General features: G+C 36.0%; 1 long non-coding RNA gene across 1 annotated transcript in view; it reads right to left on the bottom strand.

The window, feature by feature from the left end:
* Window positions 1–375: 375 nt before the first annotated feature.
* The window catches only part of LOC128087401 (uncharacterized), a 32,822-nt gene continuing 20,925 nt past the window's right edge, over window positions 376–12,272 (bottom strand). The window contains exons 2-3 of the long non-coding RNA XR_008209825.1: window positions 8,909–8,969; window positions 376–465 (exon numbers count right to left, since the gene is read on the bottom strand). This is a non-coding gene — a long non-coding RNA (uncharacterized LOC128087401). The remainder of the gene's footprint in view (window positions 466–8,908; window positions 8,970–12,272) is intronic.

The following is a 12,272-nucleotide window of genomic DNA, read 5'->3' on the forward strand; positions in this document are numbered from 1 at the left end:
TTCTAAACAATATCAAGTAAGATGGAAAAAAAAAAAAAGAAAAAAAAAAGAAAAAACAACTTTTTCATATCTCCAAATCATGGTTTTGGATAAAGGGGATATTTTTCCAAATGTGAATTATTTTGATATATGATCCACAGCTGATAAATACTTTTAAACATAAAATAGTCTATGGACTGCTGTAACTAATTGAATACAGAAGAGCTAACATCGTAAGAGGTAGCAATTTGTTTTCCCTTTCAGCATTTTCATATATCAGAAAAAAAATTCTGAAAATTTGAAATACAAAAATCACAATATTATTAAATGTGCTGCTGAAGAGCATGCCTTAGAACAGGGGCAGTACCAGGAAGACTAGTAGAAACTGAAACATTTACCTAAATACTGGAACACAATCACAAAGGTTTGAAGACAATACAGTGATCCTCCAGGGGTGATCACATCACACTGCACTGAAGCGTCACACTTCAGGGAGAAGAGTAGTATTTAAAAAAAAAAAAAAGACAAAAAACCATTCAAATGCCTTACCAGATATTGCACATGTGTATGGGATCAAAGGGGATGCAAGAGAAATCAAGAGGCAGGTCTAAAATGCTGGCAAAATGTGGAGTATTATGTCAGCAAGCGACGTGCATCCTCTTAGTTCATCCTGGATAGATGGCATTGAGCTTTACTGGCAAGAAAGGACAATCAAAAAGAGAAAAGACACTTCTTGCAATGATAATAGAATGTGAAAAATGAGTACTGTTGAAGAAGGAAACATTTAAGCTGTCAGCAGATATTACTGTAGATATTTTGCTGCTTCCTTTTCTTCTTTCAGAAGAATATCACATGAATTCTTACTTCTTTTCAGTTGTCTAGTCTACTCTTAGTGTTCTACTTGTTCGTCTTGCCTCTGATCTCCCTTGTACAACTGCGTCTGAACAAGTCTTTTGATGAAGTCTGGAGTGTCCTCAAGTAGCGCTGAACAGCAGCACTATATACCATGAGATGTTTTTATCTCATCTTCTTCAGCTTTGAAGATCAGACTACCTGTTCATCTCCATCAGTAAGTAAAAGAAACTCACATTTGTCTTGGTCTTACAGAAGACAGCAGAATCTTCGCCTTTTGCACTCCTTTGCCAACATGAACTGTTCCACAGTCCTGGAGAACACTTTCTTCCTTGCAATAGGAAGATCACAAAAATATGGACTTAAAACTATCTAAAACATGCCTGGCACATGAAGTGAACGTTCCTCTGTGACACGTGGGATAAATACTGTAATCCACAGTGTACAATGGACTCCCATGAACATGATCTGGCTGAGCCAAAGAAATGTGACCTGTACTTTTTTTTTTTTCCTCCTTACATTGTTTAATTATATCCAGAAATATTTAGGTTTCAGGATAATAGCCTTACCAGGAAAGCTAAAGAGATTGTATCACATTTTCTTTGCATCACGGCCGCAGGGAGGGCAACAGCCCAGACTTTACCTGTTGGGTCAGTCATGTGCCCAGCAATGTCAGGACACGAACTGGATCCCAAGAGATTCAACGCTGCAAGTTATTTCATGGCAACATAGGTAGCACAAAATTGTTTCAGCTGAAATCACAGAATTCCATCACTAAATGGTAGAAACTACATAGCTAGTGACATAAATATTATCTTTACCACTTAAATCTTGTTTAGCTAAGTACAAGTGTATTTAAAACAAGGTTTTCTCATTTCTCACTCATGCCTCTTTTATTCCTGCAATTTGGAGGAGCTTCTTCCCTTGCTGCCTTCTAGGGATTAAGGCTCTCAGATATGCCATACACAAAGAAAAACTAGAAAATGTAGTAATTTAAAAAAAACATTTTCCTTACTTAGTTAACAGACTATTATTTCACTGTATTTACTGCACCAGAAATGGTTGCCTTTGCTTTGGGTCACCTCATTATTCACCAAGTGCTTCAGTGCTGCCATCAGCTATGAAAGCTGTTGCAAAAGTAGGGATCAGCAGTTCATGCTTGCTTTGTATCCTGCCTGACAGCTTGCTTCAATTTCATAAGTGCACACAATGAACACATACAATGAAAAATATTTTCTGGCTCTACAGTGTTCAGATACAGCTGTTTTGAAACAAACAGCTCTTCCTTTATCTTAGTCGTTTTCTCTTTTCTAGATTCAAGTTGTAGAGATTTTCCTAATATGAAATTCAGATTTTCTATCAGGATGATGTTGTATAATCCCAAGACCCTCACTAGATCCAGGTTCCAGACTGGACACAGGAAAGCATGTGTTTAAGGCAAAGAACATGAGTAATGCCAGCGAGTTCTCAGAATCTGGACTGACACCATTTATAGTCCACTTTTGCCTTGCTACACAATTTTTGTAAGCAGGAAATGTAAAATACAACATCTAGTACAATACAGCCAGAGCATATCTTCAGAGCACCAAGTCCTGCTTATCTTACCCTTAGAAGCAGTGCCACTGGTATCAAAATAAATGTTCTAGTGAGGTAGGTGAATATTCTTATCATAGTTTCTCTCTCCAAAATAGGATACATACTTTCACTGGATAAATACATAGGTCGCTCTGAAAGTAATACCTCCTACATCCATGGAAACTACAGTGGATGAAAAGAGCACAATAATGCTATTTGATAGTGGAATTTCTCAGAGTACAAAACACTAATTTTCAGTGTAGTCACCACCATAAATGCATAGCTATAACATGAATTTATGTCAGCAATAAACAAGAACCTTCACGTCACACTTCATGTCATGAAATATTCACCAGCAAAGTTGTTCCACTATCACTGTGAACACTGCTGAAATGCACCACTCACCACCTTACTGTGCTAATATCCACTATTTGGTCTCCATAAATGCTCAGTAAGCATCAGTGAATGTCATTGAGTGCCATTTTTTTTTCCACATGAAAGAGTTCAGTTCCATACCTTTGCTCCATGTGTAATTCCATGTCAGAAGCCATTCTGTCAGACTGCCTCTGTCACACAGCAACATGTAATGGAATATTGATGGGAAGGTTCAACCTTTACTGCCATACCACTGACATCCACCTCTGACAACGTGGGCCAATATAATAAGGTAGAAGATGTTACTTTTGGAGCATCATTTGTAACACAACATCCTGCATCCATGAAGTGCTATGCTTTAAAAACTGCAAACTGTATACAGGCATTATAGAAGAACCAACATTAACAATATTATTCCCCTTTCAATATATTTTAAAAAATCTACAAAAATCCTTTTTTTTTTTTTTTTTTTTTTTGTTGCTTTTCTGCCTCTTTATTTGTAGAGATAGACAGTTGAAAGGCACAAAGTTATGCTTTGCTTTAAAGTAAATATAATATATTTTAAAACTTCAGAAAGATCATGGATCTCATTCAAGATTGTGATTACCCTGTCACAGTTAAGGACTCACATGTAGAAATAAGAAATCATTAAAACAAACATCTAGGAACTTTAAACAAAACTTTTTTCTTTTTTTCCCCCCTCAAAGTAAAAAGATTAACAGTAATGAACTGGAATTTTTCCTCTTTTAATATTAAAGCAGTTCTGCAAAATGCAGCCTTAACCAGTGTTTACTTTCATTCCTGCTAGGGTATGACAAATTAGCTGTTACACTTCTTAAACAACATTAGTCTACATCCATCCTACACATACTTAAAATGAGGTATTGTGTAGATTTTCACAATACATGCCTAGTAACCACCATTAATAGGTAATGCATGTCAGATGGTTGAATTGTGGGAGTAAAACATAGTAACTTATTGACAATGCATTAGTTCAGCTGCTGCAAATTTCTAACATAGCCATACTGTCTGGGTAAGGCCAGGATTTCAGGGCTTTTTGTGCCTTTTTTTTTTTTTTTTTTTTTTCTCCAGATATAGATATGCAAAGACTGCCTCTCTTAGCTGCTTGTCACTGACTGGATATTTTCTCTCTCCACGATTGCAAAGGCAGTCTCCCACATACAACTTCAGTCTATTTAAACCTGTCTTGCCCATACAACCCATCTTATTGGGTGAGCTGTTGGATGGCAACACCCAGTAAATGGCAGAGAATAAGAGAGACAAGAGGCTCCTCCACGAGCTCAACTGTTTGCTAAGCATTTGCTTTCTGTCCTAAGAAAATTTTACTGGTATAATTACTGGTCATGCTTGATACTGAAACAGCTAAACTGTCACAGAAACTTTTTTGGACATGTTGTTCACTTGTAAGATTACAAAGCACTTATCTCTTTGTGAGAAAAACTAGTGTATCCACAACAGTGGACTGACTGCTCCAGTTTAATTAAACAACTTGTAAAAAAAAAAAAAAAAAAAAAAAAAAAAAAAAAAAAAATTGCCATAAGTTTTCCTCATACAAGTCACATTTTTAGCTGTTAAGCTCTTATTTCACAAACACTTCATTTTTTAAAATGATTATCTTCTCCTCTAGGAAAGTAGGTGCATCAGAATAAAATCAGTGACAAATACATTTGTGGATTTTTCTTGCTTTCTTTAGTTTTGTCTTGATTCTACCCATAAGTGTTAACACCAATCACATAGAAAGCCACATCACAGCAAATTCTGGATCTTCCATATCTCATATCAAGTTATCTGACTCATCCAATCTCTCTGACTTTGGTGTGACAACTTCAGGTACACCAGCTATGTGACTTGGTGTGATACAGACCACATTGTTATGGCCTCAGAAGATGGCCAGTGCTCCTAAAGGGGCAGTACACGAACCAAAAAAACCTTCAAATCTGTTACTCTCCAATCATTCTTGTCCTTCCTTCCATAATCTTTTTTTAAACATTTCAAAGTAACTCAACTCCTGATTTTGCCATGCTTAGACAGATCCCCTACATTGAAATCACAGTTAAGGAGCTAATCTGACCAAAAGATATTAAACTGAATCCCCAGAATAATCCAAATAAGGAAATCCTACCAACAGCAGTTCTCTCATCACTTGAAAGACAGAGATTTGTCCAAAGGGTCCCAATCCCAGTAAGGAGCATCTTTTAGTATGTGCTGCAAAGCATAAAACTATAATTTTTGATGCCCAAACATAAAGATATGCACACTGCAAACCTAAATAATCACAACACTGTCCTTGAAATATCATTAATGCAAATTACTTACTCTAGCCCCCACGGGAGGCAGTACCAAGCATATCTTGCATGTATAACACACCCACATTTCTAGATTGCCTACTGTTTTTATTTTATACTAGGCAGATTAGCAGAGTGGGCCAGACCCTGCTTTCACAGTTTTACAACACCCCGTGGAGTGCAGGCTTAGCCTTCCTCACCCTCTGAGAGACTCATGTGACAGTATCAAAACTAAGCTATGGCAACTCATTGCACAGGAGAGATTAACAGCAACAATGTCTCCATGGAGGGGCAGGCATTGAATGCATGCTACACAGTGCAGTGCAGCTCTGATTACTGACATCATCCAAAGTGGAGGGTCTGTCTGAGCAAACTATAGCTCCTTTCTGGCTTGTATGCCCAAAATAACTCCCCACTGGTACAAGGATACTTGTAGCAATCTAGCGAACACTTGTATGTCAAGAGAATAAGTTAGATTAAGGCAAAGGCCCTTATGGGTTCAGGAGATGAGCGGTGCATCTGTGGGACTAGCGGAGACACCACCAACACCTTGTGCTTCCTCCCTTCTGAAATGTTGAAGAGATGAGTGTGACAGTCAAGATGGGAAATGCAAACCCTGTTGTTATGAAATCCAGCTGCACACTGCATTGCAGTGACCTTCTCGGGCTTTCTGTGTTTTGATTAACTGCATCCCATCCACTTCATTCCTCAAAGGTTAATGAGACTAAACAAGACAAAAGCAGAAAGGTCAGACAACAACTGATCTGTCAACAGAGCTTAAGGAATGCAAAAGGAAAGCAGAACTGCAGGAGTATATTACATACTCCTGTGTAACTGATAACATGCTAGAGCAAACATATTAACGTATCTTCTTCAAAAAGCTTTGCTGAGCATGAGCAAGGAAACTGATTCTCTCTCCCAGTCCAGAAGGATACACATTTAGTGAACCAGCACTATTGCAGCCCCTATCTGAATCTTCTATCTTGTTATACCTGTAGTATGGTGAAGCATGATGAGGACACAATCAGGGAAATAACTTCCTTTCTGATCACCTGCCCAGTCATTGGAGGAGATACACATGGAAGTCTATGATTTGCTTTCCAGCTTTACCATGTCACTTCTCTCAGACAGCTCAAGTCTTTCATCAAAGCCGCATAAATAGCAGCCAACACAGAAACCTTGCTTCTTTAGAGGTGGTACAAGCAAGCATATCACAGCCAAAGACGTTTCCTGTTGCCAAAGCTGGGAGTAGAAAAGGAAAGAGGATCTGTCACTCAATCTAAATGACAATCAAGACCAATATTTAAAGATGAATTTATGATGAAAACACTCCAGAAATTTTTTCTGTCAGAAAAATGTTGATTACTTGGGACCAAAACAATTCCTCAGAAATAACACATTAGTCATGGGGAAGAAATGTTTGGAAATTAGCAAGGAAAAAGAATCTACTCCTTCTGATCACCTGTCTGAGCAGGGATCTCAAGCTGTTACTTATATTGGAACAAGGGACAATTTGTTTCAAATTCAGAACTAAAGATTTCTGTAATTCTGGTTTTGTTTTGTTGTGTTATTGGCTTTTTTTTTTTTTTTTTTTCCCTATCAAAATAGTTTTGAACTTTCATTAGATTTTTATAAACCTATTCATGGCATTGGAAGCATGGTGATGTTGTTTTAATAATAATTTGTTTTGCTTTCCTAACACAAATCTTCAACTATGAGGAAATCAATTACATTTCTGTAGTTACATTACTTTGACAAGCAGAGTTTTAAAATAAAGCAAGTGTTTGCAAAGCTCTTCCTGGATTCCTGTTCTAGTTGACAACAGTATGAAGATATTACTATTACTGAAAATTACCAGCAAGCTGAAGGGCTCTAGATTAAATCATGATGGCTAGAACATAGGTTTTGAAAAACAGTAAACTTATCTGAAAGAACAATTAGGAGAATTGATGTAGTAAAATGCTGTATCTTGACCCTTGCAAAAACATCATTTTTAGTTACATAAGAGGGTTTAAATATTGCCTCAGCAGAAATTTCCATCAGTAACATTAAAGAGTTAAGAAAAAGAAAAAAGTGTTTTATTATCTATCTGAACTTCCCTCATTCCTTGTTCAAATAAAAGGATAAATATCATTATTCAGAGCATGTTACATGTAGAAGGGTTAGGAGGGCAGGACAGAAGAAGAAAGGAAGGAAAAATGAATAATGAAATATAGTTGATTTGACAATTTGTAACTACTGTTACCAAGTGAAATATTTCAAAATAACCTCAGGTTTAACAGCTTCCTACGGTCCCTTTCAGTTCTGTTGCATTTTTAGGGATGGTAAGAGAAGCAATAGTACCCGCCACTAGAGCTCCAAACAGGTAACATGCCTTCCCCTTGCATGGACCACTGGAAGGAAATTGCTGCCTGCCCCTTCTATTACTTGTCAATTGACATAAATTACGAACCACTTACACAGATGTAGAAGGAAAGATTTTTTCCTCTGAATGGGAGCTTACCTTTTTATTCTGGAGATTTGATTAATATCTGTGCCCATTTTGTGCGATAGCTAGGAAACCAAATATGGTTGGTACTCAGGGACTGTATCAGTACAGTGGTCAATAATGAGCCATGACTGGGAAGAAGTATGAGACAACAAAAGGGTTTCAAATTGCTAATAGCATAAATGAAATGTGCTAGACAAATCTGAAGGCTGAGTGTGAATGTGAATTTCTCCCAGCTTCATACATAATGAGGATGGAACAGCCTACAGTACACTCAGAAATGCTTAGCATAGAACACTAAGTACAGCCCATCTCCTTCCCCAGGAAGAAGATTAAAGAATTTCTTCCACTAATATGCACAACTACATAGGTGTGTCAGCTTCCACACAGAAATGGACATGACAGAAGAGGAGACAACATAGGAAAGGAGAGATAGTCTTTTGTTTTGACCAATTGTAGAAAAAGATTAAGCTAACACTAGTTTTCTGCAAGACTAACAATCAGCTGCTAAAAATAGAAAGTATGCCATTAATTTGTTTTTCCAGTACATCAGTATATATTAAAGAAGTGTTCAAATACCACACTAAGGCCCTTTAAGAAAGCACTCGGAGCACACATAGAATACATTGACCCGTACACAAAGAAGGTAATTAAGACCAAAACCTAATGTCTTATTGACATTTTTTTTTTCCTGTGTTGATAATCAAATTGTGATTTTCAATTGCATTATTGAGGCTCCAGTTAAACAATTGGTTTGCTAAATCAATTTTAGGCTCCTTTAAGCTCAAGGGGGAGGGGGGGGTCTACCCTCCTCTTATGAATCTTAGAGCACATGCAGCATTTCTCCTTCAAATTATTTTCCCCTAGAACCAGGAATATTCAACACACTGATCTTACCCTTGTTCTGGATGGCAAAATTGGATTTTCTTACAATGCTTTAATATTAGTTTAATTTCAGTTTCCATTAGGTTAAATATATGCAAATGACGTTAAGGAATCTATATTCTGCTTTAATCTGAAGTATGCATAGAGAGTAGTTAAGCTTAGTTTAAAATACATCTCAAACTACTAAAGACTCAGACACATGATTAATTTGACACAAGTTTAACAAAACTAAGGCAACCTGTCTTTTCCAAATCCATAGTATTAAGAAGCTACTTAATCTTGTTTAAACCTGAAGTAGGCTTAACTCAAGATTTATGACATCTGAAGAATGCAGAAATTCAGTTATCATAGTCAAGCTGATGCACGGTAAGTTAACTTGTGTGTACCTTATCCTCTTTCTCTAATTAAACTGATATTAAAAGTATTCCATTAGTTAAGACAAACCCACCTTTTATTTGTATCCATGAAAATCACATGACTTGCAGGGTTTTAAGGAGAAAAGGCCATACCTATGCATTTATTTTAAAAGGAGACAGGAGAGAAAAGTGAATGGAAAAAAGTAAAAAAGAAAGTTGCCTTGCACATATAGCAGAAAAATATTGTTTTTCATTGGAACACAAGAATTTCAAACAAAAAATTCTATTTTCAAATAAAATCAGTCTTCGGAACACAATACTAGAAAACAATTTATGTTTTCATTAAAAAGCTATTTAATTTTGGCTGGCTGATCTGCTATGTTTGTGGTTGCATAATTGGCATAACTGCAAAGTGCGAGAAAAGTAGCAACTCAGCTGATAAAGAGCTTAGCATTTTCTTTTCAACACTTCCATTATTTCTTATTATTTTCTTGCCACTTTCTGTCTAACAGTTTCCTTTTTCTCACTGAAAAAGAAGTCCTTTCAGAGACAAGAAGATTTCTGGTATGTTTGATAAATATCAAACAATGTAATACTGAAAAAAGGACCTGATCAAAATCAAGAAAAGAGGGACTGTGAATACACTTATGAAGACAGATATAAAACTTCAGGAAAAACGCAATGAAAAAGATTGACTACATCAACTTAAATTCCCTAAGATGATGTTCTTCATATTTTCTTCTTCACAGTTCAGCAGTTGTTAAAGAACAGTCTTAACCATTTCCACAGCACTGTTTCTGAAATAATTCAGAAAATAGTTTGTAGCAGTGCAGTCCCTTAAATACTTATATACAGTAGGACTATGAGAATCTATTTCTGTGTTAAGAGCATCAAAAACCACATCAGTTAGAATGCAATTTGTCACATGTCTTTTCCCTAGGAAGGTAGACTGCACCAAGCTGTGAACTTTCTAGTCTTTGGAGGAATTAGGGAGTCTTAGTGTCTTGAAGGAGCAACTGAACAAAATTACATCTTTGCATCAGTCTCATAAGATGAATTCACTTTTATCCCGTGGAATAAATTAGAGTTTTTGTATATATGTACCTTTACAATATATGCAGGGGAATGTGGGAGTGCATCTTACCATGATTTTCAGACAGGGATAAAAAAGCTAAACCTAGAGAAAAATATATATATCTTTAGACAAATTCCTAACAAATTTGTTTTGCTAAAAAAAGCATCAAAGAGATATATGAATGGGTGAATCATTTACTCAAATCTTTGCAGTCAGGAAGATTCTGGTAGAAACTCATTCTGTGTCCATATACATTGTATGCAGGTATAAGATGAAGTGTTAATGAGAGTTAAAGCATGACCTGAATTACAAAAAAAGAAAGAGTAGGGCAATATTAAATGTAAGACACCATCACTTACAACATGCAACAAAAAAGTCTACGTGACAAAAATCTACTGGTGAACGTAAAGTTACAAACAAAAATTCTACTTACTACTATAGTGTATTCTCTTTTTTTTTTTTTTAAACTGTGAAAACCATTCCTTTCATACTGATGAGAAACCTGATCAAAAACGAAATGGCAAACAAGTCAGAAATTGAATCACTGGCTTCTCGTCCCTTGAGACTGCGACTCAGATAGTAGAATCTCATATAAACAGGTTTATAACCACACAGACACTAACAGATACTCATATTGATTTTAATTGCTTATAGGCAAATACACACAAAGTAACATCAAAACAAATACTTTAGGATGTAACAACGTGGAGTTATTTATTAATGAGAAATACCTGATTACTTCTCCTTAAAAATGTAATCACTCAGTTCCTTCGTCCTTCTACAGTGCCATGTTGTGATCTGTAGCAACCTGTAGAAAATTCATTGTTTTCTATTTTGCACTATGGAGCTAGACTCCTCTCTGTTTGAGACACATTTTGCAATTCCACTGAGCCTGTTTTTCTGGATGACACCAAACAATGCTACAATGGAAGTCTTTTTGACTGGATACTATATTGGAGCCAGAAAGTACAAAAGAATTTATTTTCCCCCTTCTATTGCACTAATCTTATACACAAGACAAGAAAAAACACAGCTAAAGGAGGTACCAAAGAGCAGCTGAATGCAGTCAGTAGCTCTAGTAATTCCCATGTCAAAAAAAAAGCACTCAGAATTAGACAGAAGAGTCTGTCTGCCAAAATAATTAATCAGACCAAAGCAGGAAAACAATCTAGCAGCTCTAAAAAAAGATTATAGTGTAAAATTGAAACAGCAAACTCAGTAATATTTACTACTCAGAAGAGAAGTCTGCATGTCTTTAAAACTATAATGATTGAACCACAAAATTCATGATAAAAGACATCATCCTCACTTGACAGATGGAGGTATGCGCTCTGCACTGTAAAATGATAAAGAGGCAGTTCCAGGTGGAAATTAGAATTGGGCTTAACTATGAGTCTAATTCCACTTAACCAAGGACAGCCAGACCTAAGTTACTTAAGTCTAAGTCTATAAAAGACAAAAATAAAAATGCGTGAGGCAAAGAACAGTCAGGATAAAGACAACAGAACAAAAAGAAAGTGACAAAACAGTAATTTAAAACAATTACAATATAAATTAGACTGAAATAAAACAAAGGCATAGAAAATGGAAGAAAGGTGAAAAATAACATGGATAAGAAAAAGTGGGAAAGGAATGTTAAGTCATCTACCTGAGTTGTGATTGGTAGAGGTAAGACTTTTTATAAAAAGTTATATAACATTTATATAAAAATGTTTTTCAGGAATAATTTGGGAAAATGAGATTGATTCCCACTTTGCCCAGGAACATGGCAGTCACCTCAAACTGAAATACGTAACAAATTGAGAACGTACTAGGAAAAAATGAAGAAAGGTATTCAGGATACATTTGATGCCTTCTCTACCTTACTTCCTCTAAAGGTCTCAGAACTCCTTATATTACTATTATGACAAGCACTAAGTAAAGTTTATTCTGCAGGAAGAGCTCAATCTCCTAGGAGTACTTTTGCTAAGTACATGATTGTCACATCATATTAAGATCACATCAAAACTTACTTCATTAATGCTATGAAAGATTTCTCTAGTTCTCCTGTAAGCACAGGTTTATTACAGAGATGATTTTAGTGGTAGGCTTCTAGGTTTCGGTCAACTTAGCATACAAAAAAAAAAAAACAAAACAAAACAAAAAAAAACCAATGAGATTTGTACAGTTCTTAATAAAGATCCGTCTGAATGAATTATGTTGTGGTTCTTTGTTCAAGTACTAACGAGCCCAATTATCCTCCTACCATATCAAGCTTCCCACCTAGATAGCTTCAATGCCTTTTGCTGGTTTATCTTGTCCTGCAATGAAACTTTTACTCTGCAACAGTTACTGAAATATCTGATTTTTGAAACACTGTAATTGCTATTTTTCCCTAGCAA

Source organism: Tympanuchus pallidicinctus, unplaced genomic scaffold, assembly GCF_026119805.1.
Source record: "Tympanuchus pallidicinctus isolate F22 unplaced genomic scaffold, pur_lepc_1.0 scaffold3, whole genome shotgun sequence".
In the NCBI taxonomy this organism is placed as follows: Eukaryota; Metazoa; Chordata; class Aves; order Galliformes; family Phasianidae; genus Tympanuchus; species Tympanuchus pallidicinctus.